This window comes from Vulpes vulpes, chromosome X, assembly GCF_048418805.1.
Source record: "Vulpes vulpes isolate BD-2025 chromosome X, VulVul3, whole genome shotgun sequence".
In the NCBI taxonomy this organism is placed as follows: domain Eukaryota; kingdom Metazoa; phylum Chordata; class Mammalia; order Carnivora; family Canidae; genus Vulpes; species Vulpes vulpes.
The window spans coordinates 51,447,208-51,464,905 of NC_132796.1; the positions used below are offsets into that span (position 1 = coordinate 51,447,208).

The 17,698-nt window shown below is 39.8% G+C and overlaps 1 protein-coding gene and 1 pseudogene across 7 annotated transcripts in view; both read left to right on the forward strand.

The window, feature by feature from the left end:
- The window catches only part of EDA (ectodysplasin A), a 426,386-nt gene that overhangs the window by 95,356 nt on the left and 313,332 nt on the right, over nt 1–17,698 (forward strand). The gene's annotated exons all lie outside the window — the stretch shown is intronic.
- On the forward strand, nt 1,940–12,268 carry LOC112907625 (SWI/SNF-related matrix-associated actin-dependent regulator of chromatin subfamily E member 1 pseudogene; annotated as a pseudogene).

The window sequence follows — 17,698 nt, forward strand, 5'->3', positions numbered from 1 at the left end:
GTGTGTGTGTGTGTAACATTGGAAAGGGAAGCAGTATTGTGAGTGCTTTAGTAAAAGAACGTGTCTGTGTTTTACGACTTTTGATCAGTGGACCATGAAAAATATTTATGAACTTAACCTACTCACGTTATTGCTTTATGTAAGGTAATGCATTTGAACATGTATAAACTCTCAGACATAAATTTTCTGCTTTTTATCCTGTAAGATAGTCATATATGTCAAGCCTCATCAAATTATTCATTTAAATTGGTAGAACGTTCATTATAATTTAATTCTTCTATAAATATTTCGTAAAATTTTCCAGTAAAACCATGCCAACCTGGTGTTTTCTTTGTTGGGAGGTTTATAACTATAAGTTAAATTTATTTAGTTGATATAGAACTGTTCAAGTTACCTACTTCTTTTTGAATTGCTTTTATTATTTTGAATCTTTCAGACAATTGGTCTAATCCAACTCCATGTCAAATTTATAGAGTTATTCATAGTATCCCCTTTTTGTATTTTTAATGTCTGCAGGGTTGTTTTGTTAGCCCCACTTTCATTTCTCATGTTGGCAGTTTGTTTCCTCTTTTTTTTTTCTTGGTTTGTATAGCTAGAGGTTTATCAGTTATATTCATCCTTTTAAAGAGTCAACTTTTTATTTCATCTGCTTTTCTTTTTTGCTTTTTTTTTTTTGTCTGCTTTTCTTAATTAAAAATATCATTGACGCACCTGGGTGACGCAGGTGGTTAAGTGTTGGACTCGGTTTTGGCTCAGGTCAGGATCTCAGGGTCATGAGATTAAGCCCTGCATTGGGCTCCATGCTCAGTGCGGAGTCTGCTTGAGATTCTCCCTCCTACTCCCTCTGCCCCCTCCCACCTCTGCCTGCTCGTTCTCTCTCTCTCTCTCTCTCTCCCTCTCCTTCTCTCTCTCTCTCTCTCAAATAAATAAATCTTTTTTAAAAAATCATTGATTTGTCAATGGAATTGAATTGAGATCCCAGAAGTATACCCATGCTTATATGGGCAATTACTATACAACAAAGGAGGCAAGAATATCCAATGAGAAAAAGAGTCTATTCAATAAATGGTGCTGGGAAAACTGGACAGCTACATTTCAAAAAATGAACCTCAAAATGGATTAAGGACCTAAATATGAGACCTGAAACCATAAAACTCCTAGAAGAAAAAACAGGCAGTAACGTCTTTGACATCAGCCCTAGCAACATTTTTCTAGACATGTTTGCTCAAGCAGGGGAAACCAAAGCAAAAATAAACTGTTGGGACTATACCAAAATAAAAAGGTTTTGTGCAGCAAAGGAAACCATCAACAAAATGAAAAGGAAACCTATTCAATGGGAAAAGATACCTAGAAATGATATATCTAAAAAGGCATTAATATCCAAAGTATATAAAGAACTTATACAACTCAACACACAAAAAACCCCCAAATAATCTGATTAGGACACTTTTCTAAAGAAGACATGGAGATTGCCAACAGACACAAAAGATGTTCATCACTAATCATCAGGGAAATGCAAATCAAAATCATGAGATACAACCTTACACCTGTCAAAATGGCTAGTACCCAAAAGACAATAAATAAGTTTTGGAAAGGATGTGGAGAAAAAGGAACCCTCGTGCACAGATGGTAGAAATGCACATTGGTGCAGCCACTGTGAAAAACAGTATGAAGTTTCTTCAAAAAATTAAAAGTAAAATTATCATATAATCCAGTAGTTCCATTACTAGGTATTTGCCCAAGGAAAATGAAAATATGAATTCAAAAAAATATAGGCACTTCTATGTTTATTGCAGTATTATTTATAATAGACAAGTGTCCATGTATAGATGAATGGATAAAGATGTTGGGGTAATAAGGCCAGAGCTGTAGGTACTTTTTCTGCCTGAGGTATCTCAGATTCATCCTTAAGGAACAGAGAAATTAATACCCCAAAATATCAAAGAGACCATCTTATGCCCCACCTCCCAACCCAGCTCCTGCAAACAAATGCTCAGCATACCATCCATACAGTCATCTCCCCCAAAACTACAGGCTGGGAGGTAACCCAGGCACCAAGGCAGGTCATGGCATCCTCTAGTATTATGATTCTGAAACCCCCAAAGCCACCAGATAAGTCACTGATGCCCTACATGAGGTACAGCAGAAAAGTCTGGGACAAAGCAAAAGCCTCCAATCCTCACCTAAATTTGTGGGAGATTGGCAAGTTTATTGGTAGCATTTGGCAAGATCTCACTAATGAAGAAAAACAATACTATTTAAATAAAGATGAAGCAGAAAAGAGAGAGTACAATTAATCTACAAAGGCCTATCATAATTCCTCCACATACCGTGCTTACATAAATGCAAAGTCATGCAGAAGCTGCTCTAGAGGAAGAAAGTCTAAGAGACAGACTTGCATGGAGAAAAGAGAACTTTACATGAATATTCAGCCTGCTGAAGATCCAGGTGATTACAGTAATGGCTTTTCAGTGAAGCATACAGCCACAACTCATTTCCAGAGAAACCACCACCTCATCAGTGAAATCCTTAGAGTGTGGTGCCAGTCTTTCAGTCAATTGTCACAACAGCTAGAATGCAGGTCTTCGAAGGATAGGACCAGTACTTAATGGTTCATCAGGGAAAACTAGAAGCAGAACTTATTCAAATAGAGGAACAACACCAGGAAAAATAAGGAAATTAGTGGAAAGTACAGATTCATTTAACAATGAACTTAAAGGTTTGTGTGGTTTGAAAGTAGAAGTGGATATGGATATGGATATTGCTGCTGAAGTTGCATAGGCAATAGAACAGGCTCAGAAAAGACAGGAAGAAAGGCGAAAGTGGCAGCAGAACAAGCTGAACACTGAGCAGCATGGTTCCTGAGGAAAAGCAAGCTGCAGAAGACATGAATAGACATTTTTCCAAAGAGGACCCAACAGATGGCCAACAGACACATGAAAAGATGCAAGTCATCACTTTCCATCAGGGAAATACAAATCAAAACTACAACAAGATATCACCTGACACCTGTCAAAACTACAATGAAGTATCACCTCACACCAGTCAGAATGGCTAAAATTAACAATATAGGAAACAACAGGTGTTGCAAGGATTTGGAGAAAGGGGAACCCTCTTACATGGTTGGTAGGAATGCAAGCTGGTGCCGCTATTCTTGAAAACAATACAAAGGTTCCTTAAAAAGTTATAAGAAAGATTGCCTTTTGCAATGACATGGGTGGAGCTAGGAACTGTCATGCTAAACAAAATAAGCCTATGAGAGAATGACAAATACCCTATGATTTCACTCATATGTGGACTTTAGAAACAAAACTGAACATAGGGGGAATAAAAGAGAAAACCAAGAAGGAAGACTCTTAACTAAAGAGAAAAAAACGATAGTTTACAAGAGGGGAGGGTTAAATAGGTGATGGGGATTAAGGAGGGCACTTATTGTGTGAGCACTGGGTGTCTTATGTAAGTGTTGAATCAGTATGTTGTACACCTGAAACTAATATTATAATGTATGTTAACTGAAATTTAAATAAAAACTTAAATAATGTTTTTTTTGAGTTTTAATGGTGTTATGTGGTTGTTTTATTAATATTTTTCTTGTCTATATCATACCATCAAAGGCTTTTGGAACATTTAGCATCATGAACCAAATGGCACCATCACCTTTTTTATGCCATTGTGAAGATAGTACTTTTCTTTGGGTTTTATTTCTATTCTTGAACTACTGAAAGTCTCAGAGTTTAAGTTAATTTAGAAAATGCCCACTTCTTAGAGTTATCCTTTGATGCTGCACAATCTATTCTTACAAATGCCTTTCTATAGCTTACCGGGGTGCTTTCCAAAGCGATAGCCATAAACCTCCCAGTTTCCATCAACAACTTACTGAAAGTACCCTTTCCTGTATACTTCCACAAAGACTAGCTTCTTGAAAACATGATCATATATGAATATGTATTTGTTAACTTACCCTTTTTAATTTTTTAATTTAAATTCAATTAGCCAACATATAGTACATACTTAGTTTCAGATGTAGTTGTTCGATAATTTATCAGTTGAATATATAACACCCAGTGCTCAGCACATCACATGCCCTTCTTTTTTTTTTCACATGCCCTTCTTAATGCCCATCACCAAATTACCCTCCCCACTCCCTTCCAGCAACTTTCAGTTTGTTTCCTATAGCTAAGAGTCTCTCATGGTTTTTCTCCCTCTCTGATGACTTCCCATTCAGTTTTCCCTCAGTTACCATATGATCCTCTGCACTGTTTCTTATATTCCACATGTAAGTGAAACCGTATGATAATTATCTTTCACTGACTGACTTATTTCACTCAACATAATACCCTTCAGTTTAATCCATATTGCTGTAAATGGTATTCGTCCTTTCTGATGGCTAATATTTCATTGTGTGTGTGTATGCATGTGTGTGTATGCATGCCACATCTTCTTTATTCATCTGTCGATGGATATCTTCTTTCCACAGTTGGACTATTTTGGACATTGCTGCTATGAACATTGGGACAATTTCCTCAATAAATGGTGCTGGGAAAATTGGACAGCCACATGCAGAAGAATGAAACTGGACCATTTTCTTACACCATACACAAAGATAAACTCAAAATGGATGAAAGACCTAAATTTGAGACAGGAATCCATCAGAATCCTAGAGGAGAACACAGGCAGCAAACTCTATGACCTCAGCCAAAACAATGTCTTGCTAGACACACCTTTTTAAATTTTTTTAAATTTATTTTTTATTGGTGTTCAATTTGCCAACATATAGAATAACACCCAGTGCTCATCCCATTAAGTGCCCACCTCAGTGCCCGTCACCCAGTCACCCCCACCCCCCGCCCTCCTCCCCTTCCAACACCCCTAGTTCGTTTCCCAGAGTTAGGAATCTTTCATGTTCTGTCTCCCTTTCTGATATTTCCCACTCATTTTTTTCTCCTTTCCCCTTTATTCCGTTTCACTATTTTTTATATTCCCCAAATGAATGAGACCATATAATGTTTGTCCTTCTCCGATTGATTTATTTCACTCAGCATAATGCCCTCCAGTTCCATCCACGTCGAAGCAAATGGTGGGTATTTGTCATTTCTAATCGCTGAGTAATATTCCATTGTATACATAGACCACATCTTCTTTATCCATTCATCTTTCGATGGACACCGAGGCTCCTTCCACAGCTTGGCTATTGTGGCCATTGCTGCTGTAAGATCGGGGTGCAGGTGTCCCGGCGTTTTCATTGCATCCATATCTTTGGGGTAAATCCCCAGTAGTGCAATTGCTGGGTCATAGGGCAGCTCTATTTTTAACTCTTTGAGGAACCTCCACACAGTTTTCCAGAGGGGCAGCACCAGTTCACATTCCCGCCAACAGTGCAGGAGGGTTTCCCTTTCTCCACATCCTCTCCAACATTTTTGGTTTCCTGCGTTGTTAATTTTCCCCATTCTCACTGGTGTGAGGTGGTATCTCATTGTGGTTTTGATTTGTATTTCCCTGATGGCAAGTGATGTGGAGCATTTCCTCATGTGCTTGTTGGCCATGTCTATGTCTTCCTCTGTGAGATTTCTGTTCCTGTCTTTTGCCCATTTCCTGATTGGATTGTTTGTTTCTTTGCTGTTGAGTTTCATAAGTTCTTTATAGATCTTGGAAACTAGCCCTTTATCTGATAGGTCATTTGCAAATATCTTCTCCCATTCTGTAGCTTGCTTTGAGTTTTGTTGACGGTATCTTTTGCTGTGCAAAAGCTTCTTATCTTGAGAAGTCTCAATAGTTCATTTTTGCTTTTGTTTCTCTTGCCTTCATGGATGAATCTTGCAAGAAGTTGCTGTGGCCAAGTTCAAAAAGGGTGTTGCCTGTGTTCTTCTCTAGGATTTTGATGGAATGTTGTCTCACATTAAGATCTTTCATCCAGGGCAGCCCTGGTGGCACAGTGGCTTAGCGCCACCTGCAGCCCAGGGTGTGATCCTGGAGACCCGGGATCAAGTTCCGTGTCAGGCTCCCAGCATAGAGCCTGCTTCTCCCTCAGGTTGTGTCTCTGCACCCCCCCCCCCCCCCCCGGGTCTCTTATGAATAAATAAATTAAATCTTAAAAAAAAAGATCTTTCATCCATTTTGAGTTTATCTTTGTGTATGGTGCAAGAGAGTGGTCTCGTTTCATTCTTCTGCATGTGGCTGTCTAATTTTCCCAGCACCATTTATTGAAGAGACTGTCTTTTTTCCAGTGGATAGTCATTCCTGCTTTGTTGAATATTAGTTGACCATAAAGTTGATGGTCCACTTCTGGATTCTCTATTATGTTCCATCGATCTATCTGTCAGTTTTTGTGCCAGTACCACACTATCTTGAAGACCACAGCTTTGTAGTACAACCTGAAATCTGGCATTGTGATGCCCCCAGCTCTGGTTTTCTTTTTTAAAATTCCCCTGGTATTCAGGGTCTTTTCTGATTCCATACAAATCTTAAAATAATTTGTTCCAACTCTCTGAAGAAAGTCCATGGTATTTTGATAGGGATTGCATTAAATGTGTAGACTGCCCTGGGTAACATGGACATTTTCACAATATTCTTCCAATCCATGAGCATGGAATATTTTTCCATCTCTTTGTGTCTTCCTCAATTTCTTTCAGAAGTGTTCTATATTTTTTAGGGTATAGATCCTTTACCTCTTTGGTTATGTTTATTCCTAGGTATCTTATGCTTTTGGGTGCAATTGTAAATGGGATTGACTCCTTAATTTCTCTTTCTTCAGTCTCATTGTTAGTGTATAGAAATGCCATTGATTTCTGGGCATTGATTTTGTGTCCTGCCACCCTGCCAAATTGCTGTATGAGTTCTAGCAATCTTGGGTTGGAGTCATTTGGGTTTTCTATGCAGAGTATCATAGACACACCTTTAAAGGCAAGGAAAACAAAAGCAAAAATGAAGTACTGGGACTTAATTAAGATAAAAAGGTTTTGCATAGCAAAGGAAACAGTTGACAAAACTAAAATGCAATCTACATACTGGGAGATGATATTTGCAAGTGACATCAGATAAAGGACTAGTATGCAAGATCTGTAAAAAGAATTTATCAAATTCAACACCCAAAGAACAAATAACCCGAACAACAAATGGCAGAAGACATGAACAGAAATTTCTCTAGAGAAGTCACCCCAATGGTCAACATGAAAATATGTTTCACATCACTTGGCATCAGGGAAATACAAATCAAAACCTCAATGAGATAACTCAATGAGATAACTCAATGAGATAACACCTTACACCAGTCAGAATGGCTCAAATTAACAAGACAGGAAACAAATGTTGGTGAGGATGCAAAGAAAGGGGGACCCTCTTACCCGTTTTAATTTTTAATCAATGCCAAATACAAAGAGTTATGTTAAGGAGTTGACTACAGCTCATCGTGGATCAGAATGATTCAGAAGTAGTCTCCATAATTAAGAGTAGTTACTATCTTATGAAGTAGTCATTAAAGTCAACATGGAACATACACATTATGTGTACTGCTTTTTGTTATAATTTATATTTAGTCTCCTTCTCCCCAAACCCTAGCAACCACCATACTATTCTTTGTTTCTATGAGTTGACACCTTATATACAGTATTGGAATTACGCAGTATTTGTCTTTTTGTGCCTGGCTTCTTTCACCTAGCATAATGTCCTCAATGTTTGTTCATGTTTTATATATTGTAGAATTTCCTCCTTTTTAACAATCTAAATAATATTCCATTGTGTGTGTATACTACCTTTCCTTTGTCCATTCACCTGTCAATGGACATTTATGGTGGTTTCCACATCTTGGCTGTTGTAAATAGTGTTGCAGTGATTCACATTTTTACTTTGTCCTGTAGAATCCTGCATATATTTCAACCACAAAACTTTGTGCTTCTGCCCAGTCTTCTTCCAACTCTAGACTTAATATATATGTGCATACACATACACCTCAAAATTAGCTCTTTATCCATAATTCTAGGTACATAAATTAGAAAGTTAAATAAATTGATTGCATATCTAAAATAGATAGTATTGTGGTCTTGATGTGTTTACTCTTACTGAAGTTTTAAGCCAGAGAAAAGGCTTATGTATAAGTAATTAAGCCAAAATTTTTGTGCCTAAGATTGCGAATCTGAGAAACCACCATGGAGCCGACACCGAAGCAAATACATGAGGGTATATTTACAAGCTTGAGCTTGGGTCCAAGTATACCCAACACAGAGGAACAGGGACTTAGACCCTGAAAGTGGGTTTCAGCTGGGATTTTATAGGCTGGTCTAGGGGATTTTCAGAAGGGGTGGAAGAATTTCTCAAGTTCTGTTTACATTTTGATGTGGGGCTTTCAAGGGCATTGAGCTCTGTTCTTATTCTAATAGGGGCTTCCTGCCCTTGGCTTGGGCTCTGTTCTTATTTTCTAGGATGTTATGCTGTATGCTGTTTTCTTCCTGTAACTATAGTAATGTCAATTTCAGCTCTTATTCACATGGGCCTGGGATGGCTGTACTTGTGCTAATGCTGAACTTGAGGTAGAATGGCCTTGATTTTTCTCGGCCTCCACATTTCCCCCTCTCAGAGGAATCTAAGGAAGGACCCAATCATGGGTCCAGGCTGGTCTCAGAGTGAGCCAGTGGGAATGATTAAATCATGATTCAAACCAACCTTGTTGCTGTTCTTGCTCCTGTTTACGTTTAGCCAAACCTTTTCTGACTTTTGCCATAGATTCCCGGACTATTCCTGAGTGGTCAGTAAAGAAGCACCACTCCTCATTTGGGGCAACACATAACCCCCCCCCCTTGCTTGCAAAAGCCTCTCTACAGTTAAGATGCTCCCATCTTTTTAACCCTTAAAAGACTTTAAAAGCAAGGCTGAATTGGGTACACATTTTTAAATGGCTAACGGGGAAGCAACATTAGTGGGGTAAGTGAGAACGGCACAGTCTTATCTTTATGGGATTGTCCTTGTCTGGTTGGCCTTTCCATTCTGGAACAAAGTCTTTGAGAACAGCATGTGGATAAGCTGGCCGGAAGTGGGTGTTGTGGAGCCAGGGAGTAATCCCGTAGACCTTGAGAGCAGTGGGAGTGGTCAGGATCCCGATGTAGGGTCCCTTCCAGCGAGGTTGAAGTGTCTGGTGTATGTATCTCTGCACATACACCCAGTCACCTGGCCGGTATCAATGGGGGCCCGGGGGTGGCCCAGTCTCATAGAGGGTCCTCAGCTTAGGCCACACCTGCTCATGGGTTCGCTGTAACATTTGGAGGGAGAAAAGGAGTTGGTGATCATCAAACTCAGCAAGCACCTCAGGTTTGGATATGGGTACAGCCCAGTGTGAGATTTACACCCTCTCCCCCGGATTTTCAAGGGCCAGCGAGAGCTCACCAGACGCTGCCGGAACCGCAATGCTTTCCAAGGCATGGGCCCCTCTCTTGGGGCAAGCCCATTCCAGGGCGCCCTGCCCTTCACAAAGAAAAGAGAACTGTCCCCTGGGCTCCCCCCGGCTTCTCCTGGATCCGTTGTGTTACCACACTGGACGCCTCGGCGCCCATCTCTGCCACTCCAGATTCGGGGATCTGAGCCCGAGTCCCTTTCAATCAGCTGAGGGCAACGGCGGCCATCACCCATCCCTTTGGAATGGTGCTCACCCACCTCTCAGGACCGACTGACCCATGTTCAACTGCTGTTCACATGGAACCCTTCTCCACGTTCCAACATGCCAGAGGCTGTTCACTTTGGAGTCCTGCTGCTAAATTGGGGATAATAGGTGGAGGAAGTCTGAACATGGCCTCGTAGGGAGTCAGTACCATCTTATATGGGGAGTTCCTCACCCTATATAGGGTGAAGGGGAGGAGAGTCACCCAGTCCCCACCAGTCTCCAGGGCTAGTTAAGGTCTCCTTTAATGTTCTGTTTATCCTCTCTACCTGTCCTAAGCTTTGGGGCCTATATGCACAATGTAGTTTCCAATCTGCCCCAAGTACTAGTGCCACTCCCCGTGTTACCTTAGAGATGAATCCTGGGCTGTTGTCTGATCCAGTCTTAGCAGGAAAGCCATACCTTGGTAAGATGTCTTTCAGCAGTTTCTTGGTCACGGTCTGTGCTGCATGTTTGGTGGGAAATGCCTCTGTCCATCCCGGCGGACAGTTTGCGGCTGTGGGATCCTTAAGACGGTTTCCTTCCGTGCATCCATCAACCATCTTTGTCCATCCTTTAATTTGTACCCAAGGTAGCTCACCTCTGCTCTGCAGATCTGGGCTTTTTTAGCTGATGCCTGGTATCCTAGAGATGCTATGGTTTGGAGGCCCAGTATCCTAGAGCTGCTATGGTTTGGAGCAAGTCCCTGTGCTTTGCAAGCATGTGTCCTGGTCCTCCACCGCCAACAGGATATCAAATGAGGGTGCTCAGAACGGATTTCACCCAAGTCTTCGTATAAGGTCTCATCGAATATGGTCAGTGAATTTTTGAATCCTTGTGGTAGTCAAGTCCAGGTGAGCTGGTCATTGGTATCTTTCTCAGGGTCCATCCTTTCAAAGGCGAAGAGGTCTTGCCTCTTGGGTGCTAAAGGCAGGCTGAAAAAGGCATCTTTTAAATAGAGGAGGGTGTATGGGTTTATGACCGTAGGGTACATATCCTCTACTCGTTGGTTGACTTTCCTTAAGTCCTGGACTGGCCTGTAATTAGCGGTTTCTGAACCGGCAGCAAGGAAGTGTTCCATGCTGATTGGCAAGGCCTCAATCTGCCCGAGTCCAGTAGTCGCCGTATGTGGGGTGTGATTCCCCTACACTATATGAGAGGCATGAGGTATTGGCGGATCCTGACAGGGTCTGCCCCCAGCTTTAGTTCTATGTATATGGCCAGTCGGTGCCGGGCCAGCCCAGTTCCCCCAGTTTCTGCCCAGGCTTGGGGAAATTCCCACAGCCAACGGGTCAATGTCAGTCATTGGGGCTGAGGGCGTTTGGTGGAGACGATATTCATCTTCTAAACTCAGGACAAGCACCTGAATAGGGTGCCCCTCCTTGTTTAGGATTTTTACACCCCTTCGGGGTATAAATAAATTTGTGCCCCCATCTTGGTGAGCAAAACCCAACCTAACAACGGGTAGGGACACTCAGGGATGACCATGAAGGAATGGGATACCCGGCCCATGCCGAGATCCCCAGTTCTTCGGGTAGTCCATGAGTACTATTTGATGCCCATGGCCCCTTGCACCCATGAAGTATTGTTTGCCAATTTCCCTTGGGGTTGTAATAAAACTGAATGTTGTGCCCCAGGGTCCACTAGGAATTCAACAGGTTGCCCCTTCACTTTAAGAGTTACCCTGGGCTTGGGGATGGGTGCTGAACCCTGGCTCCCCTAGTCGTCCAGGTCCTCCATCTCTAAGATCTTGGTAGGGGCCTTAGGTCTTTTGTTAAGACAGCCTTTCACCCAGTGGCCTTTTTTACAATAAGCACATTGGTTTTTGTTCAGCTTAGTGCGCTTCTGACAGGGACCAGGGCCATCCTCCTTACCTGTCCCTGAAGCCAGCTTCTTGAGGTACCTCCGTCTTTCCTGTGGGTCATCCATGGTTATGGCTAGCAGGATTTTGGCCAGGATTCAGGTCTGCCAGTCACTTAGTTTGGTTTGTTGTTCTTCCAGACTTTCTTTATTATTTTTGACTCTTTCCACTACTATAAATAAGTCCTGCAAGCTCTTCTCTCCTAGTATTCTAAGAAGGCAGCTGGACTCTCATCCTTACCCTGTCTTACATAACCATACCTCAGCAGATGGGTATGTTTGCGCGCAGCAGCCGGGAGACCTGCCATTAGAGTCTGGTGGTGGACCCAGAGTCTCTCCTAACCTTCAGCCGAGTTGTGCATTTTGGTGAGTAAGAAAATGGTTTTTCTCCATCCTGTCCTGCCAGACCAGGATATAGGGCACCTGGTCAGGGTGGCTGTCTGGTTTGTCCCTGAAGATCATGGCCTTAACCTGTAAGATGATAGGTAGGTGAAAAGTTCGTTCTCGGGGCCATCCCACGTCAAAGGTTGGCCATTCTGACATGCAGTAAGTTTGAAATTTCCCTCTCCTTATGTAAACAGTTATGACATTTAACAAAGACACAGTAATACAGACAAACGCACAGTTAACAAGAACACGGTAACAAAGAACAGCGCACAGTTTACTCAGACCAACGCACAAACAGCTAACAAGAACACAGTAACAGACAAACGTTCCAGTGCGGCCGCGGAGACAAGACAGAAAGTAATCCCCGAAGGGCTGGCAGCCGGCCCTCCTTACAGATGAGGACCCTGTCCTCCTTACAGATGAGGACCCCGTCCTCCAGGCGGGGGCAAGGGACGTCTCCTCAAGACCCCTGGTCTATGGCCCACCAGCGTGTCCGCCTAAGCCAATGCCGACCTAATACAGATTGGAATTCCTACAGGTTAGAGCTCTCAGAGAATATGCACACAAAAGTTGGAAAAAGTTGAGTGCACTCTTCAGGCGTGAAAACCCTCCAGATGGAGTCCTGGAGGTCTCTTGGATCCCGGACTAGCCCCCAAATATTGTGCCCAAGATTGCGAATCCGAGAAACTATTAAGGAGCCAACATCGATGCAAACACACGAGGGTTTATTTATAAGCTCGAGCTTGGGTCCAAGTATACCCGACACAGCAGAGCAGGGACTTGGACCCCGAAAGTGAGTTACAACTGGGGTTTTTATAGGCTGGTGTAGGGGATTTTCAGAAGGGGTGGAGGAATTTCTCAAGTTCTGTTTACATTTTGATATGGGGCTTTCAAGGGCCATTGAGCTCTGTTTTTGTTCTAATAGGTGCTTCCTTCCCTTGGCTTGGGCTCTGTTCTTATTCTAATTGGGGCTTCCTGCCCTTGGCTTGGGCTCTGTTCTTATTCTAATAGGGACTTCCTGCCCTTGGCTTGGGCTCTGTTCTTATTCTAATAGGGGCTTCCTGCCCTTGGCTTGGGCTCTGTTCTTATTTTCTAGGATGTTAAGCTGTATGCTGTTTTCTTCCTGTAACTGAAGTAGTGTAAATTTCAGCTCTTATTCACAGGTGTCTGGGATGGCTGTACTTGTGCTAATGCTGAACTTGAGGTGGAATCGCCCTGATTTTTCTCCATCTCCACAAAATGTGTTGATAAAGGACTGGCATGCTTTTGTAGTGTTACTTTAAATAAATAAGGAATATGATGTCACTGTAAAAAAATAATATTTGGTATATACTAATAAGTTCATCCTTATTGCACCGAAAATTACTTTTTTTACTATGTTTTCCAAAGACTGAATAGATCACAAAGCTTAAGGAATTGAGTTTTCTTTCAGTGGACTATGTAACTTTAAAATGATTAGTTCATTCCAGAATGAAAACAGCTGGGAGTTAAGTTCATCCACTTTAAATTGTTCTACAGTAATCAAACCATCCAAAACCTCTAGACTGAGGATACCATAGATCAGAGCCTACTTTTTGATAAACTCTTAGTAAAGTCTTGGAGACTAGAAGCAAGATAGTTTGTCACACATATGCTTCCCAAAAACTAGAATAGATTTTTCCACTATAATAATAGTCTATCTGATGTTATATGTTTTTTTTAAAGATTTATTTAATTTTATTAGAGCTTTGAGTTGGGGGAGGGCAGAGGAAGAGAATCTCAAGCAGACTCCTCACCAAGCACTGATCCTGACACGGCACTCCATCCACGACCCATGTGATCATGACCAGAGTTGAAACCAAGAGTCAGAAGCTCAACCAACCAAGCTACCCCAGCACCTCTGTTGTTATATGTTTCTTAAAAGTCCAAATGTAATAAGTACGTGGAGAAAAAGAAGATGTGATCTATGTATACAATGGACTGTTATTCACTCATAAAAATGAATGAGATCTTGCAATTTGCAGCAATATGAAAAGACCTAGAGGATATTATGCTTAGTGAAATAAGAGACAGAGAAAGACAAATGCTATATGGTTTTCACTTATATGTGGAATCCAAAAAACAAAACAAGTGAACAAAGAAACAAAAAGCAGAAACAGAGCTTAAATACAGAAATTATGCTGATGGTTGCCAGAGGAGGGGAGACTGGAAGATGGGAAAATGGTTGAAGAGGAGTGTGAAATAGAGGCTTCCAGTTATAGGATGAATAAGTCTTTGGATTAAAATGTATAGCATATGGAATATAGTCAATGGTATTGTAATAGTGTTGTAAGGTAACAAATGTTAGCTATACTTTTGGTCAGCATAGCATAATGTATAGACTTGTGTAATCACTATGCTGTACACTCCTGAAAGTAATGTAACATTGTGTGTCAAGTAATATTTTTAAAATGATTGATTTCTGTTCTTTATTTTTCATTTTACGTACTTTGAACTTCATTTGCTATTTTTTGTCTAGTTTTATTAAAGTGAAGGCTTAGACTATTCAATTAAGATCTTTTGTGTTAAAAAAAAGATCTTTTGTGTTTTCTTTTTTTTTTTCTTTTGTGTTTTCTAATGTGAGCATTTAATGATATAAATTTCCCCTAAGCACTGCTCTGTAGCTGTTGAATAGGAGTGATAAGAATGCACATCCTTATTTTCTTCTTGATCTTAAGGGGGATTTATTAACTCTCTCACTATTAATTATCTTGTTAGCTTTTGGGGCACCTAGGTGGTGCATTTGGTTAGGTGTCAGACTCTTGGTTTTCATTGAGGTCATGATCTTAAGCCCTGTATCAGCCTCCACCTTCAGCATGGAGTCTGCTTGAGATTCCTTCTCCCTTTCCCTCTGCCTCTCCCACTCATTCTCTCTCTCTCTCTCTCTCTCTCTCTCTCTCAAACAAATCTTTTAAAAAAGGTATTTTGTTAGCTCTAGCGTTTTCATAGGTGCTCTATCAGATGGACGAAACTGTTTTCTATTCTTATTGGTAAATAGCAAAAATTCAACTGAATAAATTTAAAGATCAAATTGGCTCCCTTCCAACAATTCATTAATTGGACAGCATCACGTCTTTCAAATAAAAAAGGAGCTCTATCGAGTTGCAGAAAATGAAAAAAAAAATTAAAGACAGAGAGGGAACAGAGGAAAAGAAATTATTAGCCAAGAACATTGTTTTAGGCAAGGTAACCCTCCCTAAGGAGAATCCTACCAGTGTTTACCTCTTAGTGCTGACCAGGACATTCCACATTAGCTGGTCAAGGTTATATTTCTAGGAGAAACTGAAGCTGCAATTAGGTTAGGCATTAAGTCTTGGTGGGGTTTAGCATAACTGTCTCTATTTAGGGCCTGCTGTCTCCTTTTTAACACTAGTTTGTTTAATGTTTTTTATCAAGAATAGATGCTAAAATTTATCAAATGCTTTTTTTGTACCTGTGGAGATGATCATCTGCTTTTCCTTTATTCTGTTTATATGGTGAATTCCATTGATTAATTTTTGAATACTTTATTGAAGGTTTTTGCATCTCCGTTCATAGGTTATATTGGTCTGTAGTTTCCTTGTAATGTTTTGTTTGGCTTTGGTATCAAGATAATACTATTTCCATATGAAATGAGTTGGGACATTTCTCTTTTATTTCCTGGATATTTGTGTGAAATTGGTATTATTTCTTCCTTCGATGTTTGTTAGAAGTCACCAGTGAAGCCATCTGAGCTTAAAGTTTTTCTTGTTAAATGGTTTTAAACAACAAACTTAAAAAAAAAATAGATATGTGACTATTTAGGTTATCTATTTCTTCTTCAGTGAACTTTAATAGTTTCTGGGTTTTTCTTAGGAATTGGTCTATTTTGTCTAAGTTGTCAAACTTCATAGGCATAGAGTTATTTGTAGTCTTACCTTTTTATCTTTTTAATGTTTGTGAGGGTCAGTAGTGATGCCCCCTTTTTTATTTCTGATATTGGTAATTTGTGTCTTCTCTCCTATTTTCTTGGTTAGCCTGGTTTATCAATTGTATCAATCTTTTCAAAGGACTGGATTTTGATTTGATTAAAAACAAAAATAACAGACAAACAATTTCATCAATTTCTGCTACTGTCTATATCCTTCCTTCTTGCTTTGAGTTTAATTTGCTTTCTTTCTCTAGTGTTTTAATTTTAGAGGTTAGATTACAGTCCTTTCTTCTCTTCTAATGTAAGCATTTAATAGTGTAATTTTCCTGTTCACACTGCTCTAACTATATCCCAGTAATTTCGATACCTTCAATTTGCATTTTCATTAAGTTCAAAATATTTTACACTTTCCTTGAGAATTCACCTGTGACTTATAGGTTATTTAGATACATATCATTTAATTTCCAAATAGTTGGAGGATTTTTTTGCATAATTTTATGTTATTTCTGGTTTAATTCCACCGTGGTTAGTGAACATACTTTGTAGGGTTTCAGTTCCTGGAAAAACTTTTTATTACACCTAGTAGGGTGGCTACTATCAAAAAATAAAAATATTTAGTATTGGTGAAGATGTAAAGAGATTGGAAGTCTTGTGTAGTCTTGGTGGTATTGTACAATAGTGCAACCACTATGGAAATTAGTATGAGGTTTTCTTAAAAAATTAAAAAATACAAATACCATATGATATAGCAATTCCACTTCTGGATATATAACCAAAAGAATCAAAAGTCTTAAAGAGCTATATGCACATCCATATTCATAATTGCAGTATTCACAATAGCCAAAAGGTAGAAGCAGCCCATGTGTCCATTTACAGATATAGATAAACAAAATGTGGTATATACATACAATGGACCATTATCCAGGCTTAAAAAGTAAGAAAGACCCTGTGGTACCTACCATTGTGTTGGTTTTGTAGTCCCCATGCTTATATTTAAATATGGTGAAATCAAAGATATATTTGTTCAACTGATTTTCTAAGAAGCAGTAGCATACAAAAATTAGGCTGGGAAGCATACCAGCTAGATTTGAGTCTCAGTACAGATATTTACCATTTACAGTATATCGAAGATATTATTCACTAAGTTTGGTTTCCATGTTTATAAAACAGAGTACCTATTTTATAGAACTGTTGAGAGAATTGAGCAAAATGAAGGATAAAAAACTACAAGCATATAATCTGACACACAGTAAGTGTCCAATAAAGGCAGTTCTTGTTCTTGTTATAATTATTGATAGTGGTGTTGGTGATATTACTGTTGAAAAGTAATTGTGCATGCATATTAACATTCATTGTTACACTTTATCTCCATTCTTTGGACCTATTGCTCAAATACATTTTGAATTTGGAGCATGTAATTTAGTTCCATTTAGCTGAGTCATCATTTGACAAAAGAAAAAAGGCAAAGAAATCCTGCTGTCACATGCTACAGCATAGATGGACCTTAAGGACATTATGGTAAGTAGAATAGCCAGTCATAGAAAGACAAACACTGTATGATCCCACTCATATGAGGTATCTACAGTAGTCAAATTTATAAAAACAAAAAATAGAATAGTGATTACCAGGGGCCACAGGGAAAGGTGGAAAGGAGGAGTTGTTTAATGGATATACTAGGTATAGAGTTTTGGATTTGCAAGATAAAAAGCTGGAGAACCATTGCTCTACAATGTGAATATACAACACTACTGAACTGTACCCTTAGAAATGATTAAGATGGTAAATTTTATGTTATGTGGGGTTTTTTTGTGCTTGTCCATTTTAAATAATTAAACTTTAAAAATAGCCAATTTATAAAAAAATAAAATAAATAAAAATAAAAATAGCCAAATTATGGAAACAACCCTAATGTCCATGGACTG